Consider the following 20,318-nt stretch of genomic DNA (forward strand, 5'->3'; position numbering starts at 1 on the left):
TTTCTTGTTTTTATAAATGATTTGGTGTCGTCCGTAAAACACTCTCAATTACTTATGTTCGCAGATGACGTGAAGTTGTTTCGGGAGGTCACCTCAGTCACTGACTGTACTTTGCTGCAGGACGATCTTCGTTCAGTGGTAGAATGGTGCAGTTCTAACAATCTTTTCTTAAATCCGCGCAAAACAAAAGTCATGTCGCTGTCAAGAAAGCGTCACAATTTATCCTATATATGTTCTGGAAAATGAAACGATCTGTCGCACCACGCAGATGCGAGACCTAGGTATTCTTGTGGACGACCATCTTTTTTTCCTTTCTCATGTAAACTCCATTATCAGCCAGTCATTGCGCACGCTAGGAATAATGTCTCGCTTAACTAGACCATTTATCACTCATCACTGTCTCTTGAAATTATATAGTACCCATGTACGTTCGAAACTAGAATATGCATCTGTAGTCTGGAACTGCATATCTATAACAGCAAGTGAAAGTATAGAACATGTACAAAAGCGATTTGTGCGCATCATTTACGACCGATATTTTGGAAGAAAGTGTTTTTATGAATATAATTCGATTTTAGCAAAATTAACATTGGGCACCTTAGGTAAAAGAAGGTCTATTCGGGATGTTCAGTTTTTACATAGGCTAATTCATAATGCAATAGACAGCCCTACTCTCCTCACCTGTGTTCACTTTCGCATACCACTTAGAACGAACTCTAGAAATCCTAGACTCTTTTACCCAGACCTCATTCGAAACGCATCACCGGTTTCGCGTATCCAACATGTTTTAAACACGCAATTTACTGACGTCGATATTTTTAGTACAAACCTGTCTTTTGGAGAACGATCATTTTGATGCATGTGTTTTTAATTGGCATATATACACGTTTGTGTGCTTGCATGTTTTTTTTTTTGTTTTTTTTCACAACTCTTTATTTTGTTTACTCTGTATTTTGGGTGTATTTCAATTGTGTGTGCTTACCCCAGTAGGCTTTCCAGCTGTTGGTTAGCACAAGAGAAAAATAAACATTGATTGATTGATTGATTGATTGATTGATTGATTAAAACACTCAAGTAATAGCATGCTCATCATATAAATACCTGGGTGTTCATCTCACCTCTGACCTATCATGGACTACTCACATAACTTCTGTTATTTCTGATATTAACCGTTCTCTCGGATATTTGCGCCGTAACCCTAAACTTGCTGTACCCTCCGTAAAACGACTAGTGTATAACTGACTAGCGTATTCTAACTTCGATCTCTTATAAGATCGAAGTTAGAATACGCCTCATCTATATGGTCCCCCTATGGCAGTCCTTAGCTTGCAAATAATCTAGAATCCGTCCAAAACAGAGTCCTTTGTTTTATTTATAACAACTACTCACCACATACCAGCATATCAGGGTTACGCCAATCAGCTAACCTTCATTCACTTTCCCTTCGCTGCCGAGTATCACGCCTTTCTCTCCCCCTTCGAATTTTTTATAACAATGTCTACCTCAAAGAATCACTGCTATCACCTCACCATCGTATTTTCCCGCGTCTTGATAACCTATGCAAATTACGTCCAATTCGATCATCAACTCTTTCTCACCAGACTTCCACACTTCCATTGGCCGTCGAGGATTGGAATTCACTACCTCATACCATCGTTTCTATTAGTGATACTACTACATTTGTTGAAGCCATTACCCTCTCTTTATCTAACCTACCTAGCTAGCTTACAGTGTTATAATTGTGTTTACTGTTCTATTTGCTTTTGTTCTATTGCCACCCCTTGTATAATGAATGCCCCACGGGCCCTCAAGGAAAATAAATGATAATGATGATGATGAACAGTGTATTTTTGGCTAATCTTTGCCGAATCTTTAGAAAAGTTCGATTCGAAAAGTCATTAGTAAAATATGCGACCCGGACCGGACCGGGGAGGGGGGGGGGGGTGTTGGTTTGCCCCCCACTCAAAAACAAGTTGATACGCCACTGCTTCTGAATATGCGCTAGTGCATGCGACAGTCATTCCTATTCTTGCTCTTTATGAACTTCGATGGTCTAAACAACTGTGGTCTAAACCGTGTCTGCGTTCGCGCCACACACTAATTTTATCGAACGCTCGACGCCTTCAAACGTGCCAACATGTCCGCCAAACCTTGTCTAAGGAAGACGGAGGTCGCCTTCCCGGGGCGGTCATAACCGACGCCAACTGCCGCCCGCCCAGAGCATTTCCTTACCTGCATACGATGCACACGACTTTGATCTTCGACTGAAGTCAATACAGCGCTCTTGGTGACTTCGTAAGAAGAGACTGAGCCGAGCAGAACAATAAAGAACGTTCCTGCGCTGGGACGCCTCCGTCGAACGTTCGAGAAGGAAGACCGTTATGGCCGGGAGCGTCGGCGGGGAAGGCGCTCGGCACCACGGTCCGGGCGGGCGCTCTCCCACGCACGCGCGATGAATGACGTGTCATACGAGGAGACCAATGAGCGAACTCGTTTGAGCCTTCCCGCAGCCAATCGCAGCGCCCAGGGTTTGGCAGTGCCCAAACAGGTGCACCCTCTGGGAGGTAATACTTACCTCGTTGGTACCCCTTCGCGGCGAGCTTCACCTCATAGCAACGCATTCTTGGTGTCTGCTGCGCCTGAGGAGGTAACAAGCGGAGCGCCTCCCCCCTGGCCGGGAGGAGGGCGGTAAAGGCGGTCTGTTACCTGCTTTTGGTCCCCTTTTTTCTAAGAGTGAAGAGCTGCACTCTAAGTTGGCCTTACAGGGAGTTGTAAACGGCTTTCATTTTTAGAGCGCAGCTCTTAGGGGCCCGTTCCCGGCTTGAGCGGCGTCGGCGTTGCCGTCGGCGTCGGCGTAACCAAGGTCACCCCAAGGTCACGCGACCCCCCTAGGGAGGCTCAAGTGAGGGTGGGTGCAACCGCTAGATCGGCGATCACGGGACATGGACGCCATTTAATTGCTAAATTTTGCTGGGAGTCTATGGGGCAAAGGGTCGTTTTTTTTCCTAACTCGGGTCGTAAAAGCCCATTAAGGTGCTTGAATAATTTACACAAGGTATAAATGATTACTTTTCCATAGCCACCAGTTTTGTTGCGATAGGTTAAGTATTTTTTTAACGCGAAAAATGGTAAATTCCGCCATCTTGGACGTCGCTGCTTGTCTGGCAACTTTGCTTTCTCCGCTCGACGTTTGCAATTCTCGGAGTGAGAAGGAAGTGAGAGAGGCTGCGCCAAGGCGCTCGTTGCTTGCAATGGGAGGCGAGAGGAGGAAAGGCGCATGGAGCAAGAGTTGCAACAGAGCGGGCGCCTGCTCTCGTGCAGGCAACACTGGCGCATATCCTTTCTCGAATCCTCTCCCTCAGGCGCCGCCATTAAATTGCAAACGCTCTCCAGGTTTTGAGTTGCGCCCACCCTCACTACAGCCTCCCTAGACCCCCCAAGGTCATCCCAAGGTCACGTGGCCCCCAAGGTCACCCCAAGGTCACGTGACCCCTCCCCCAGGGTCACGTGACCCCCAAGGTCACGTGACACCCAAAGTCACGTGACCCCCGAGGTCACGTGACCACCCGAGGTCACGTGACCACCCCCAGGGTCACGTGACCCCCCGCCGAGGTCACGTGACCTCCCCGATGACGTCATCGTTACTGATGACGTCACCGGCATCCGCATCGTCATCACTGATGACGTCATCAGTGACGTCACTGATGACCTCACCGGCATCCGCATCGTCATCGTCATCATCACTGATGACGTCATCAGTTACGTCACTGATGACGTCACCGGCATCCGCATCGTCATCGTCATCATCACGGATTACGTGATCAGTGACGTCACTGATGACGTCACCGACATCCGCATTGTCATCGCCATCATCGCTGATGACGTCATCGGAGTCCGCATCGTAATCGTCACTGATGACGTCATCAGTGACGTCACTGATGACCTCACCGGCATCCGCATCGTCATCGTCAGCATCACGAATGACGTCATCAGTGACGTCACGTCACTGATGACGTCACCGGCATCCGCATCGTCATCGTCATCATCACCGATGACGTCATCAGTGACGTCACTGATGACGTCACCGACATCCGCATTGTCATCGTCATCATCGCTGATGACGTCATCGGAGTCCGCATCGTCATTGTCACTGATGACGTCATCAGTGACGTCACTGATGACCTCACCGGCATCCGCATCGTCATCGTGATCATCACTGATGACGTCATCAGTGACGTCACTGATGACGTCACCGGCACCCGCATCGTCATCGTCATCATCACGGATGACGTCATCAGTGACGTCACTGATGACGTCACCGACATCCGCATCGTCATCGTCATCATCGCTGATGACGTCATCGGAGTCCGCATCGTCATCGCCACTGATGACGTCATCAGTGACGTCACTAATGACCTCACCGGCATCCGCATCGTCATCGTCATCATCACTGATGACGTCATCAGCGACGTCACTGATGACGTCACCGGCACCCGCATCGTCATCGTCATCATCACGGATGACATCATCAGTGACGTCATTGATGACGTCACCGGCACCCGCATCGTCATCGTCATCATCACGGATGACGTCATCAGTGTCGTCACTGATGACGTCACCGACATCCGCATCGTCATCGTCATCATCGCTGATGACGTCATCGGAGTCCGCATCGTCATCGCCACTGATGACGTCATCAGTGACGATGACGATGCGGACTCCGATGACGTCATCAGCGATGATGAGGATGACGATGCGGATGTCGGTGACGTCATCAGTGACGTCACTGATGACGTCACCGGCACCCGCATCGTCATCGTCATCGTCACTGATGACGTCACCGACATCCGCATCGTCATAGTCATCATCGCTGATGACGTCATCGGAGTCCGCATCGTCATCGGCACTGATGACGTCATCAGTGACGTCACTAATGACCTCACCGGCATCCGCATCGTTATCGTCATCATCACTGATGACGTCATCAGTTACGTCACTGATGACGTCACCGGCATTCGCATCGTCATCATCACGGATGACGTCATCAGTGACGCCACTGATGATGACATCATCGGCATCGTCACGTGACCCCCCAAGGTCACGTGACCCCCCCCCCCCCAGGTCACTTCAGCCCCCAGTACCCTTCCCTCCTCCTCTTGAAGAGCTGCGCTCTAATTCGGTGCTACAGGGAGTTGTAAACGGCTTTCACTTTTTTTAATCTTTATGTAAACGACATTTCAGTATCGAGTTGCATCATCTTTCAGTACGCTGACGACACTGTCCTTATCTCTCGTCATCTAAAGTACGATCAAGCCGTTCGTCTGCTGAGCCACGATTCCACGCGAGTCATGGACTGGTTCGCCGAAATTTTAATTACAGTTAGCACAACAAAAACAAAATTAATCTGCTTCAGAAATCTACTGAAGAGGGTGGGCCATGAGTCGTCATTTCCTTTACACAAGGTCAGGGTGTGTCAATTGCACACGCACTATGTTAGAGTATGCTGATAGTGTAAAGTATTTGGGAGTGTTTTTAACCCCGACATGTCGTGGAATTCATATTTATCTTACGTGTGTGGGAAACTTTGAAGCGTTATAGTTGTATTTTATGAATAATAGAACCTATTCGCCATTTGTTAGGAAATCTGTTGAGCACGTCCCTGGCTACAGCATTCTTAGGTATGGAATTACAATATTTGCAAACTGCTCGAGCTGTGGCACATCAAAGTTGGTCGTATTTTGAAGGGTTTATTAAAGAGCGTTGGGTACAACTCTGTGACCTCATCTGAAGAGGATATCTTCACATTTTTACGATTTCCATATTTCTCTCTCCTATTTGTGCAGAGTGCTGTACACCGCCATTTTTGGTCAAACGAATTTAAACGCCCTTTCATCCCTTCTAGAAGTCTTCGTTGCACATTGTTACCGCGATTTGTGACCCCCCTATGTTTTACGCGCTATGGGGAAAAAAGTGCGCTCATTTTATGCGCCTTTTATTTTCAACAAGCTTCCCGAGGACATCTTCAATGAAAACACGAGGAGAAAGTTGAGATAAAACGTTTTACAAATATATAACTGTAATATCGCCGTATCGGTTCCTTTGATATTTATACTATAGTATTGGATGTTCTGTTATCTTTTCTTTCCTCTTCTTTTTCTTTTTTTTTTCCTTGCTCCGCGCGATTTGCCAGGCCTTGCCCTACAAGCCTCACTTGGCTTGGGCAGACCAGCATCTTGTATTGTGTTTCGAATGTTTGTGGAAATAAAATTATTAGGGAGTTTTAGAAAAACGTAGCAATTTTAGCACACGCTACGCAAGAGTTTTAGAATAGCGTTTCTCCGCCGCAACGCAAGCTTCTCGCGCTTGCAACACTACCAAGATACAGTCAGAATTTTTATTTCACACACAAAATGCTGTAACTTGAGAAAAAAAAAGTTTTTTTTTCTTTTTTTGGTTTAGAGTAACATTTCAGATTTGTTTAAACATGAGAATGCGACGTGAGCGGTCGATTGGTCGTGTCCGCTTGCTTCTCCTCGGCAAGAGAGGTTTCGTGTACTGACTTTCGCACACCGTATTAGCCCCGAGAAGTTCGCCTGGCGCCCCCTTACGGCGAACCGCGGTGACGTCACGGCGAGGAGAGAATTTTTCCCCGACTCGTCCCGCTCGCCCTGTGGACGCTGTGACGACGCTAGCTGTCGGCGCGGTCGTTTCTATTTAATTTTTTTTTTGGCGTGCTTTTCGTAGGAAGTGTAAATTTTTATATACGCCTTTATTGAGGTATTGCCTGTAGCTACAGGCGAAACTTCAACGAGCATTTTAAGCATGGCTGACAGGCCAGGCAACGCATGAACCACAGCTGGTATGTGAAAATAAAGAAATATGGCCACAATTGCAGGGGCATCACTACAGATTTACATCTCGCACAATAAACGCTGCTGATGGTCCGAATGAATTGGCAGGTTATGTATACTATTTTTTTTTTGTATCTCTGTCTTTAAACAAGATCGCCGAAGCAGAAAAGCTGCATGCTGATTGAGCAACGTGCTAAATACAGTCTCGGCCATGGGGAGAGAATCACAAGTAAGACAGCCCAAGTGCAGGGGCAAAGTAAAAAAACACACAAGGAACATTTATTATATACATTGCTCGCACTTGACCTTTGCTGGATTCGGATAGTATTTCAATGAACTACACGGATGGTATCTGTGGACTTGTTTATATCAATTTTCAAGTAATATATAACAAACATAAGTTAGGGTGTCTAGCTCGTTATTAGTCCATTAAGCCCTAAAATTTAGATTTTACTTAAATCCAATTGTCCTGAAGCTAAAGTACCAGAAGCTTTTCTCACGCAGACTGTCGCCCTTCACAGGTTCCACATTTTCTGCTACTAGTGCTGCATCTACCACTGGACAGACGTTCGAATGCTTGCTTTTACTCCTGTTTTCCTCTGTTGTCAGAGAGTCCAGTTGCAGGGAGTTTGGAGGCTGAGGAAGCTTTTGGGGACCTGCGGCAGTGACTCTTAAATGGAAATGACAATTCAGACTAAACGGTGCATTTTCCGAATACCAAAGGCTGGAATAAAGAATGTCAGGAAAAAGTATAAACATCCCAAATTACGGCACTATTGCTGTGCATATTTTGGGCAGTTTACTGCATATCATAGAGCCAACTGGGGGAAATTCGGCCGTTTTTGCTGCTACCATACAAACTAATTTCCAGTAATTGTGAATCCTCTAAGAAATATGCCTGCATAAGCGTATAAACTATATAATTAATTCAGGAAGAAGCTACATTTATGTAAAACAACCCTGTTTCATGAGCACTTCAAAGATCATCAGACGCAGGGCCTTTAAAACATCTGCAAACCAGCGCATGCAGAGTGGAAGCGCAGAGTCGGGGTCGCGAGCTAATTTGCCGACCACCGAAAGGCTCATGATATAAAGGCCGCTTCAGATGCCTTGAAAGCGGGATGTAATATCGTCCTAAATCATGAACATGCAAGGAACAGAATTCCAGCGTCTGAAACACTTGCGTCACCGCTTCACCGACCCCTCTCAAGATTGCCTTGCGTCGTGTGGACGGACGGGGAGGTTCATCGGCGTAATTGCCTCCGCCGATAGTTTTCGGGATTTGTAACCCAATTTTAAAGGTAAAAGGGACAAGCAGGCTTATAAGATGTACGGAAGCACGTTAATATCGGCCTAACTCAACGTCTTGTACACCGGGTAAACGAAGTCCGACTCCTCGAAGAGCTTGCGGCACACAACGCCAAACCAGGAAACCGGCGCTGGGAAGCGACCCGATGCGAGATCGCGGAGCGGGGTACTCGCCCTGACGTCACGGTACACCTCACCCAATCAGGGCGCGGCGACCGCAGCGACGCTTGTGTTCGCTCTCGGGGCTAATACCTTCGCTTCCTTCGCCGAGAAATGGTCGCGCGTCGCAAGCATCAAGTTGCCGGTGATCGTCGCCAAACCGAGTGCAATGTCGTCCCGTATTTAAAATCGCAGTCGCGAGTTTGCCGCCGACGTCGAACGTACGACGCCGCCAAAGTGGCCGCAAAATGGTACTAAGTAAGGAGCCTTCATAGTCCTAAGCACCGCCATTTTTTTTTTTTTTTTCTTTTAACTGTGCTTGTTTTGGGTTTAGCCAACTTCTCATCACGAATCCTCCCTGGAAGAGCGCAAAGCGGCGCAAAGACTCTTTGCGTACGCACGCAATTTCCGAGAAATAGCGTGCGACGCAAAGCGCAAGACCTGGTTAGCGTTCGGCGCATGCGCAGTGGCAACGACGCTATTCTTTGCGTACGCAAAGCTTTAACGTGCGCTATTCTAAAACTCCCTATTATTATTATTATTATTATTATTATTATTATATAATTATTGATATTATTAATTGTGTTTAAAGGCTCGTTAAGGAGTATGGTGTATCACTTCGACTTGTCAACTGATATGAATACGTTACAGTCTTTCCGAATGCCCGATTTCTCTCCCTGTTCGTGGAAGCAGTCGTGTTGCGCCACTTTTGGAATAACAATTTTAAACGCCCCTTCGTTCCCAACTGGAATCTCCGTCACACGTCCCGTTTTGTCATTCCCCGTTGTGTAACTCGCTGCGGTAAAAGAGGTTGCTCTTATTACGGTGCCATGTCTTCAATAAATTGCCCGCTTGTGTTTTTGAGTGTAATACAAAAAATAAATTTGAAAAAAAAAAAGTTGATGACTTTAAGAGTTTAGCATTTCTTGTTCGCTGTTTCGATTTATGAAGTGTTTTACAGCGGAGTGGTTATGGGCTAGTTTCCCCAGGATCGTGTCCACCAGGAAACAAATGTCGACACAACACTCTGGAAAGCTACCGCCATCTATGAGCGACGGCGGCAACCAGACAACCGGCTTGCTGGTTGTCCCGTTGTCGCCGTCACTCATAGAGGGCGGCAACCTTTGCATCCTTTCCACTCTGGCTTGCCGACTTCATTACCACCATTGTACAGCTTCGCTGGTCTTCCTTCTTCACCAGAGTGGAAAGGCTGAAAGTATTTTTTTTCTTTCTTATTTTTGATAACTTTTGTTTGACTTGCCGGGTCCTGTCCCGCAAGCCTCCCTTGGCTAGGACAAACCCGTTTGTGTACAGTGATATTGAAGATACGTGGGAAAAAAATTATTATTATTGTTATTATTCGGACTACCGAAAAACATATTAAAGAGTATCGCGTACAATTCTTCCCTTTTAAATGGATCACATATTTTTCATGGCGTTGGCCTTCCTTCTTTCCGTTCTTTATCCGAGAAGACGGTGGTGACAGTGACACGTCATTTTTGGAATCCTGAATTTAAAATCGAACATGTTTCTTCAAGATTGTTTTGAAAATGCCTATGCTTTACTGTGCCTTGGTGTTCAACGCGATACGGTGCGGCCAGACGCTGTGTGTATGTTCCCGATGTTTTTAACAAATTACCAGAAAATTGGGGTGTGTGTGTGTGGGGGGGGGGGGGGGGGGGGGGGCGGGGGGGGGGGAGTGTTGAGGGGGTTTGTATAAGTCACTGGTCCAGGAGCTTCTGAGACTCCATAAATTCTAAGCGTAGGGTTCAGGCAGAAAGCGAAGTGAAAAATAAAATGTAACTGATTTCTAAGGCGTACAATGGAATTATATTGTTTGATCAATGAGAACAAAAATTAAAACAAAAGAGACACCGTGATTGTTTAGAGTAAACAATAAGGATAGAAAGGTAGAAGGACCATCGATTTGGTCTTTTGTGGGTTTATTATTGTTATTATTATTGTATAAGATCAGCAGTAGAAATTTACGAAGCACACTGTCTAGGAGAAATTTTGATATTAGCGCCGCTAGTAAGAGAAACGAAACTAATCCGCGCCGGAAAAGTACGCCAAGTTTTATTTGCCAAATCTACGATCACATTCCCGTTCCTCTTTCTCTCCTTCTTTCAAGGTATACGGCGAAGTTTTGACTTCCTTATCCTCGGATTCTGCTCCAAGTATTCTACCACTCAACTACAGTGTATCCCAACGAACAACGAACGCTTCGGTGGAGCCGTCGGAGCCGTTGCAAATAAAAAAGGCAGTGTCTGCGTCGACCCGGTCTACGCAACGCCCAGCGTTAGGTAGACCCAGAATTCTGATTGGCTATTAAGAAAAAGTCACGTGTATATATAAATTGAGTGAATTATTTTGTTAAGTTTATTTATATAAATTTTAAATTAGTAGAAATGAAATTATATTAGATATATTAAATGCATTCTGAGATAATTATTATATGCAATGTCACGTGTTACATTTGATGAGAAGCGGGAGAATCGCTTCGTTTCCCGCGTTTTGACCGTTGTTTACCTTTTCGGCTCCTGGTGTTCCTGCAACCTTCGCAAGTCCACCTCCATTTGTCGTGATTCCCCGTTTCTGAGCGTTGATTTTCCCTTCTTGGTGTCTTGTTGATTTTTTTACGTATGTATTTCTTTCGCGAGATTCCGATTGCCTGTGTATTTAGCCCAAAACTCGGTGTACCACGTGCTTTGATATCTGGGGGTTCCGTGACTGGGGCAACTGGGGTTTTTTGTGGAAAGACCTTCGGCATTTTCCTATTGAAACCAGACGTGGCTGTCGAGATTCAGTCGATTCGTTCTTTTTGCGGCGATTAATCGTCTGTTCGTCATGACTGCTGGATTGACGGTCATCCTCCCGAGGCAAAGCAGCCCGCGGTGGACGTGCCGAGGTTCTGCGGGAAAGAGCAAGGATGACCGGGAGACCAACACTTTCTGCAGGAGCCACAAGGCAGGCCATGGTTTCATCGAACAGCCGGGAGTAGAGCGGGATGCTGAAGGATAGCGGCGCTCACTTCAGTGAGGTCAGTCGATATGTTGAAGTTTATTTCTTCATCTGTCATTTGATTACTGCAGCACACCAGCCTCGTTCTGAAAATAAGGATGCAGGGGTAAACGTTTGGCAAGCAGAGGCAGTTTGTGTGCTATATAGATCAACATGAAATATTTGCAGTGGTATGCTCATAGGTTTAGCCTCTTGTCCAGTTAAGACCATAACATGCTCTGCATGCTGATATTGTTGTTATATCTTTCTTATGTTGACAGCTATTTTGCTTAACATACTCTTTGTGCCATCCCTACGAAAGCCCCGACAGAAGGGTGGGCCAGGTAATGGGCGAAGTCACATAGATCACTTTCCCCAAGCCCTTAATCTAATGACTAACAAGCCTACCTTCACAATTTTGTGCTCGAACCACAGTTTGCTCTTGCAACAGCGGCCACGGGGCAACCGTTGCCAACTGCACCACCTTAAAGCCCCTTTATGTTTCAAAAGTAGCGCAAGGTGCGCCGATGCACGAGGTACGTGCTACGTGTAGCCCTTGGGAAGATGATGGCACCACAGCGCAGCACTGAGCTAAATTTCAGCTACCATGTTCTTCCCAGAAGGTGGTGCGCGGCACAAGTCTCGAGCATTTACCCACAACAATGAATGGTGCCGCTTTTCCCAGGATAGAGGGGCTTTACACCAGCTACGAGCCATCGGAGCCAATCCAAGGCCCTGTGAGTGTTAAGGCTGATCCACACATACAGCGGAGCGCTCAGGTAGCGCTTCATGAGCGCTAGAAGTAGCGCTCGGTTGTTGCTTTAGCAGCGCAGTGCAAGCGCGCTCCTTGTGCCGTGCTTGTTGCTGCGAAGCAACGCATGCACGGCGATTCCGTTGTTATTTTTCCTTTGGCATTGAAAGAAGAGGAAGTAAAAGAGCCGCTTTCCAAGCAAAGGGTCGGGCAAACGATTCAGAGTCATGGACTCTGAGCAACTAATTGATTGGGTACGACCTTATCACTTTCTATTCAACATGCGTGATCCTGGTTTCAGAGACACGCAGTTAAAAAATAATCACCTTCTAAAGAGCTCTGTGTCCCGGTCCCTCGGCCTGGGAACGAGGTTCACCGGATACCCGTTGATATCTCGGTGGCGAAAGATTTCGTGCACTCAGAAGGCTCTTCTGGGCGTTAAGTCACATACACACATATGCACTAATTGCGTATGTAAGGGCATTTGTCGCCTTTCTATTTCAGCATCCCACATGTCCGTCATGGTACTATTGCACACCCAACCACAGGAACCTAACATCAGTACACATGTTAATCTGCAGCAATAACGGTCGTACAAGGAGCGCTACTAAAGTGCTGATTGCGCGCTATATTAGAACTAAGTCACGCGCAAGGAAGCACCTCATGAGCGCTCTTTGGAGCACTCACATAACGCTCCGCTGTATGTGTGACCAGGCCTTTACTTGACCTTGAAGAGGGTGACATGCGTAGAGCATATCAAGTGCTACGTTCGCAGAGCTGGGTTGGCTGAGGCGGCTTGGAGCATCCGCTGCGGTGGGACGTGATGTGAAACAGAATGTAGACCTGTTGCAAAAAAAACACATTGATGCTATAGTTGTTGAAATAGAAGAAGTACTCTCACTGTCAGTGGACGATTTTGCAAATGTGGGTGCTACCAGTAAGCACTGTAGAGAATGGACCCTTTTCCTGTTTTCCGGTTCGAGAGTACAAAATGCATGTGTTGCTAGGCTAGGTGGGAACAAAGCTGCCATTTTGCTTGAAGCAAGGGCACTGTGCGATTCCCAGTGGCAATGCCAAAGCCCTGTGTTGCGTTCAGATGACGGCATCGGCACCAGCCGGGGCAGGGGACGAGTTTTTTTTCGGTTTTCTTCCGAGAAATTGAATCTTGATGGAAGTGCGGTGTGAATTCGCACGGTTATAATGTACTAGATTCTAGTACACCATAGCACGGTGAAGGGGATTGACTTGTCAGGCCCTACAAAGACTTGGGAGGCAAATAAGCGTACCCGACTACTGTAAACAACTTAATTGTTCGCAAATTTCTTGACTTAAAAATTTCTGCAAAAAACGCATCCCACCAATATATGGTAAAGAATATATAGCTCACCACTCCTCGCAAAATTTTCTGCGCATGAAATATTCTCCAAATTTGCGAAATATTGAGGCCGCAAAAATAAAGTTGTTCACAGTATGTGGAGCTAACTAGTCGTGGTTCAATAACATTAACGGCACTTTAGAAAAGCACTTCAGAAAGTTGCACAATTGTTACAATGATGCTTCATAAGACAAGAAAAGCATAGGTATAGACCCTTTCAGGCAACATTTCATGGGCGCCGGCATATTGACGTCACGTGACCCTGCCGCCATAGCCGACCTTCAGTCTCTCACCGTTCCCCCGCGTTGTGTGCTGCACAGGCCACTACCGGAGCTTTGTTTTCGTGTTCTTTCACGTTCCGTGTTGAAATTGTGTGTCTTTTCAACATTGAAATTGTGTGTCTTTTCGATATTTCGGGCTTTTGTTTAATCGTTTGATATCTATATTTCAACACAGCTCTTGTATTTTCGTATTTATGAAATGGAATCGGACAGCGAATGGATTGACGATAAAAGATTATGATTTCAGAGACCATATAAGTTCATCCCGTTGTGGCGTTTTTCTCGCTAATAAAGGGCAGTCTACACCATTGCAACATATGCAAACTTCAACTGAAGCAGTAAGGCTATCCAGTCGTGCTTCCCGCTGCATGTGCACACTTGTTTCTGTAAAGATGACCAGCATGTAAGCGATTTAGCTTGCGACGAGACGAGCGGTGGCGACAACGACAAGAGTCAGCGGCGAGCGACGGAGATTTCTTACTGTCGCTTGTCGTGTTACTTGGTTTTTGGGTTTCTAGAAAACGTCGCTCACCGTCGTGGTCGCTTGCTTCGTCGTTTCCGTGCGGTTCGTCTCGTCACACGACTGACCCAGCGACAGCGAAGCGGGTCACCGTCGCTTGTCTCATTGCTTGCCAAATCGCTTGCATGCAGTTTATACTTAAAATCGAGGCACCAATGGTTCAACGTTGTGTGCTCGTAAATTAATTGAGTATAAACCACATGTAAGCGCTTTGGCGAGCAACAGCGACCCGCTTCGCTGTCGCTCGGTCAGTCGCACGACGAGACAAACCGCATGGAAGCGACGGCGAAGCGACCAAGACGGTGAGCGATGTTTTCTAGAAATCCCGAAAACCGAGCGATGCAACGGGCAACCGTGAGAAATTTCCGTCACTCGTCTCGTCGCACGCTAAATCGTTTACATGCGGGTCGGCTTTACGGAAACGAGAGGAAACAAACATAGCTGGAATGCTACCCGGTCGAAGTCTTCTCGCTTGACCGCTTGTGTCAAAGCAGTCATCTTCGAAGTGCGCCGAACAAGGGACGTCAGTATTCTTGCGCAACCAACCATCCCCCCGCCGAACAGCATGCTCCCTCGCAGCATGCAAAGTATTGTCTTTAGGAAACCGGCAACGTGCAAAGATGTTTAATGTTTTATTTTTCCGTTAAAGTGCATTTATAGCTTTCTCCCGTGAGCTTGTTTGTTTGTTTATTGTGGGGTGTCGGGAAGGGGGGGGGAAGCTAGGAGAAATGTGGGCCTCCGTACAGGGGCAAGTCGCTACCTAGCTTTTGGGGAATGGGAGGAATAGAGAGGAAAGAGGGAGAGAAAAAGAAAAGAAAGAATGATTGAGGCATTTGAACGGGGCGTTGAATCGTTAGCTGACAGACGAGTAGCGTGACTCTGAATAGCCCCATTTAAACGGGCATCCGTACTTTGTGGAGAAAGCAGATCCGGCACAATTGATTAGTGCGTAAATACGCTAGAGCCGGCTTGCAAGTCCACTTTCGCGCAGATAAGCCAGGAGAGCTCGAAAGGCCTTCTCGGCTACTCCTTGAGTCCCGTTTGGATTTAGAAGGTCTTCAAGATTGGAGTGGGAGAGGCCGGCCGTCGCATACCGCTGAATCAGAAGCTTCCGATGCTGGTCGTGGCTTGGGCATAGAAGAGCGTGCGCTGTGTCTTCAGGGTCACTGCAAGATGGACAGTATGGGTCTGACTTGCGATCGTACATGTGAAGGCGTTTGGAAGTATACGCACATCCAGCTCGAAGCCTGTGCAGCAAGGATCTCCCGTGAGCCTGCTCACATGCAGTAGTAAGCTATTGGCCTCGGGATCGACCTAGAGGTGGCGCTGCTGTCGTGCTATCATCATTATCAAAGCGGGGATGGAAGCATTGCTGTTCCATAGGCTCTCCACGTTCGCGTGCGAAACGGTGTAAATTCTTGCATTTATTTTGTTGCACAGTATCGGTGGGAAAACAGTTTTAGCGGAAAGTGGTGCGGTACCGTTCGGTGCGTCAGTAAAGATTGAATTGTCTTACCAGCGTGCGGCTAAAGTATAAATAACCATGTGTGTGGATGAGTCGTCTGCCCTAGGCAGACGACTCATCCACACACATGGTGCACACATGGTGGACGACTCAACTAGAGGAGGGGTAGCGAGCTCAGCGAGCGCTCACCGCTGCTGCACTCCGCGTCAACGGCTCAAGAGGACACCACTAAAGCATGTTCTGGATAGGCTGTATGAAGCGGGCAGCCAGGGCGGCTCGCATTGCATTTGCTGCGAGATTAAACACTAATTTGGTATGACACTTCATTGGCCACGAACGACAGCAAACACGGGATAAAGATCAGTTCAGTACAGCAGCCACCTCACGCTGCCACACTTCCAAACCTGCTCCGAAGGCCTTCGGAACCGGTCGGATCCTCGACCGCAGCGGCGCCGGGTACATTCGAGACCTTTCTACGCTCACCGCTATACTCTGTTTCACCTTATGATGTACCGCAGGAAAGGCTACAAGCACGAGCTCTTTGCTCTGAAGCACATCTCGGCGGCACAAGCTCTCGTGACTTAGTTAAGAGTGGCTGCCAACACTATGAGCGTGCGCTTTTAAAAAGAAGCTTTTAGCGGCTCTGACCAGTATTAAGGCCAGGACCAAACACAACACTTTCAACACCGCGGGTCGCCTTTGTAGGTAGCAAAGGTGTCCACGTCGTCCGGTTAAAATATGACGCATTGATATTTAGTCATTCTCTCCGTGCCCGCTGACTTGCCCGAACACCAAGAGATGTGGAAACCGCAAAAAAGGTAGATGCTTAAATATGATTGCAGGGCCCCTTTAATGATACCTGCAATTTTACATAACAGCTAGATGACAGGACAATCAATCAAATGCTTGGCGAAATCCAAAAATACATCTATCTGTCCCCTACTATCAATGCACTGGCTGCAATCGTGAAAGACGTCAATAATCCATGTTTTTTTGTTTTTTTTACATGAGGTAGTTTTATGTTATTTTTGTGTCAACTTCAGCTTGTGCGCCTTTGTGTCTAATATCTGCAAGATAGTATATGTGAAGCAAAATGTATTATCGCAAAGCACTGTTTCCTGACTAGTAATGTTATAAACTACTCTGGCATACCACTGCTAAAGGGTCAATTGCAGTGCCAGTTTACCTTTTTATAGTAGAGTGAATATTTATAACAAAAATGAACAGGTTTTCAGTAACATTTCTAATACAAAAAAATCTACAACAGTGGTTTGTGATTATGATCAAAAATGCTTTGAGCACTATTTTTATGTGAACTAGTGTGCTATTTTGTTCAATACCTAATGCTTTCGCTCGGTACGAAAGCATGCAGTTGCTATTCTTAATGTTCATAAGATGACGTTGCCAGCATGATCAACACATGAGTTTAAACCTGGGTTACAAATGATGCGACGAGTTAAATATTTGTATGAATTTCCTTTCCTTCCACTTCAAAATTAGGGATGACCTATATTCGAATATGTTTTTACTCTCAACAATTTTGATTACTTGTTGAATGTTCAAACTAACTTGTAAATTCGCTTTGTTTAGGGGATCATTATCCAAGAGTTCTTGTTTTTAAAAGTAGTAACACACTCCTTAGTGCATTGAAGTGGTGTATGTCTGTTCCATGTGGTCTAAAATTGATGGTTACGGTGCTTGTACTGTGACAATTTTTTTCTCTTGCAGCCCAGCTTGAACCCCACCATTGGCGTCCTGGGCACCACTCTGAATAAGCTGCTTCAGCTGTGACTTGTAGCACAAAGTTTCTGTCACCCAGTTCATCGTCATCTCGGAACCAAAGGCATTGGTCCTGCCTGCTAGTCACCACTTGAATAAAAGTTGGAATGGTGCAGTGTGTTTGTGTAAATAACCTGTTGAAGTTGTGACAGTATTTTTGTTTTTGTAGGCAATGAGAATTATTTACTTTGAAAGACCCACCCATCCATCCATCTATGATCCTTCATGCCATAAAGTATGTACTGTTCCCAAAGTAAAATTTGACAGTCTGGCAGCTGCCGCTGGCCTGGAAAATTGTGACGGCTCACGCCTGTAAACTACATGTATTGCTTTGTGAACCTCCTCCTAGTCCCTTGTGTACCTGAGAACTTAGGAGGTCAGTTTGAAGTCGAAGGGGGATAGCCTATTTTTCTTTACAAGGAAACTTTTGTACTTGCATATGCATATGACCCATAGAGGCTGAACTCCATGGGACAAATATGCCGTGAAAAATCTAATTTTGCCCGGCGGCTTTTGTTCTGCGCATGGAATTGGCACAGTGGCTGCTACGTCCCGCGCAAAGTGAGTATGTTGTAGGGCGACATTCTTCAGTTATTCGTCGCATGGGACTGGGAGGACTAAGGTTTTCATGTTCCAGTATAATAACGATAGTTATGTTCAACAGATGTATGTTTGAAAAGTAAACATTTTGGCAAAATTGTGCCTGGCTAGGTGAGTATTAATAAAAAGCTGCAGGTACACTAACCAGCTGTGTCCAAATAGGCCAACATTTCTCGGCCTACTTGTTCACGGGTGACTTATTTGGCTGGGAGTTTGTCTTTCTCTTCTCCTTGTCGCTGCCTTTAAATCTCTCCTTTTTGTGACACTTAGAAGCCCGTGAATATAACTGCTTGAGAAGGTTCGGGTTCTTTGTATGCTGAATATGCCATGACTCGAGAGTAATTTTTTCCAGGTTCGAGATGAACTGAAAAGACAACTTTTTATAGTTGTAGCTTATTCAGCATACAAAGAACAACCAGAACAGGTCGATCGGTACCATCCCAAGCAGTTATATCCACGGGCTTTAGGGTGCAACAAAACGAGGAGAATGATTTAAATGGCAGCGACAAGGAGGGTAGAAATACAAACTCCCAGCCAAATATGTTGCCCGTGAACAAGCAGGCCACAAAACGTTGGGCTATATAAACACAGTTGGTTAGAGTACCTGCAGCTTCTTTTTTTAGCAGATGTATGTTTAAAAAAATCAAAATACATATAGCTTAGGCTTCACAGCACATGCGTAGGCTATTAGGTACTTAAAAGGAAAACAAGGATGAAAATAGAAAAGGTGTGAAATGGCCAACTCAAGATCGAGTTTTAAAAAAATTGGATACAAATATTGCACTTTTCCTTTTTTTTTTTAAGTATGGCTTTCCACCAGTGTTAATTCAGCCTTTATTTCTCTATTGGCAAGTACTAGGCAAGATACAAGTTCTCACAATGCTGCCTCTTTGATAGTGTGCAAAGGCTAAAGCGATCAAAACATTTTCCAAATTTAGTTATGCAGTTTTGCACCGTTTCCTACTTCGTTGCTTAATTAGGTAATTATATTTCGCTGATTTTACACACTTGTCGCCCTCAATGAAATTAACACTGACCTAAGTCTGGGAGGAAAATAAAACCGGACACCCTTCGTGCTATGGGTTTTAGTTGGTACATACTGTTGGCAATCGGGTCATCTGAACACGGAAAAACGGGACACGAAGGAAAGAACTGGACAAACAGCGGTCCATTTGTCCAGTCATTTCCTTCGTGTCCCGTTTTTTCGTGTTCAGCTCACCCGATTGCCAACCCTACGTGCCTGCATAATTACAAGGGACCTTCTCCCTTAGCAGGCAAGCACTGCGGGAAAGTAGCAGGGAGAGGGGCTCCTCCGCTGTTGTCCCAATCCCACTGTTAAGTAAAAAAAAAAAAAAAAAAAAAAGTGCGTGTAACTGCAATTCTTTTTTTTTTTTTTTTTAATGTTTCTTGCATAAGTTGGTGAGTTTAGTAATTAGGAAAATCAGAAAGCTCCCATACAGCGGCCGTGCACCGCGTAGTGGGGCTTCACTCCGGCGCGACGGGGAAAGTACGCCCAAGGGAACCATGGAACGTTTTTCTTCGTTTTAAATAATGCAGACTCGACGTAATCGCTGGTGTGGATAATGCATAAGACGCTTTTGTTTCTAACTTTATCATTCTTGCAGAATCCAAACGCTGAAAAAAGTGCACAAAAAACTTAAATTTCATGTCAGATTTTATTTTCAGTGCATCAATCATCCGATATCGCGGTAATTGTTAAGTATACTTCGGGTGTCGAAAAAGGGCCCTCGTATATTTTTCGAGCTGAAATATAGATTCATATAGAACAAACGTTTTAAACTAACCAGTTAGAAAATATTTCTCGTCCGTGTTTTTAAGATAGGCCCAAATTCAGCAATTATTTAGGTAATCTTTCCTTGTATATAATTTTTTTTGTTGTAGTTGTAGGGTATGTTGTTGTTACCCTCCGCGCGCCCTTAACTTATTGAGACCGGAGTGGCTAACGGCTGCATCGACTTTATATATATATATGCCCATTTCTGACTCTTGTCCAATCGCCGGCTAGCTGAACAAAGCGACATGTCCGTCGTCCCAAAATTAGTCTACTCCGTTTGACCTTACGATGGGCCGCAGCTGGATTGACTGGGATCACTCGTAGCGTATGCTATGCTCTATGTCAACAGCATGCACTCATTTTCACCGAAAACCAACGCGTCTAAAGAGAACTTACAACCCTTCCACGCTTTCTAGAAACGTGAAGATGACATA

The 20,318-nt window shown here is 45.9% G+C and overlaps 1 long non-coding RNA gene across 1 annotated transcript; it reads left to right on the forward strand.

The window, feature by feature from the left end:
* Window positions 1-10,801: 10,801 nt before the first annotated feature.
* On the forward strand, window positions 10,802-17,609 carry LOC115321624. The gene is made up of 2 exons (XR_005716302.3): window positions 10,802-11,358; window positions 17,439-17,609. It is a non-coding gene; the product is annotated as an uncharacterized LOC115321624 (long non-coding RNA).
* Window positions 17,610-20,318: the final 2,709 nt, after the last annotated feature.

The sequence above is a fragment of the Ixodes scapularis genome, unplaced genomic scaffold, assembly GCF_016920785.2.
Source record: "Ixodes scapularis isolate PalLabHiFi unplaced genomic scaffold, ASM1692078v2 ptg000005l_1___fragment_3__unscaffolded, whole genome shotgun sequence".
Lineage (NCBI taxonomy): Eukaryota > Metazoa > Arthropoda > Arachnida > Ixodida > Ixodidae > Ixodes > Ixodes scapularis.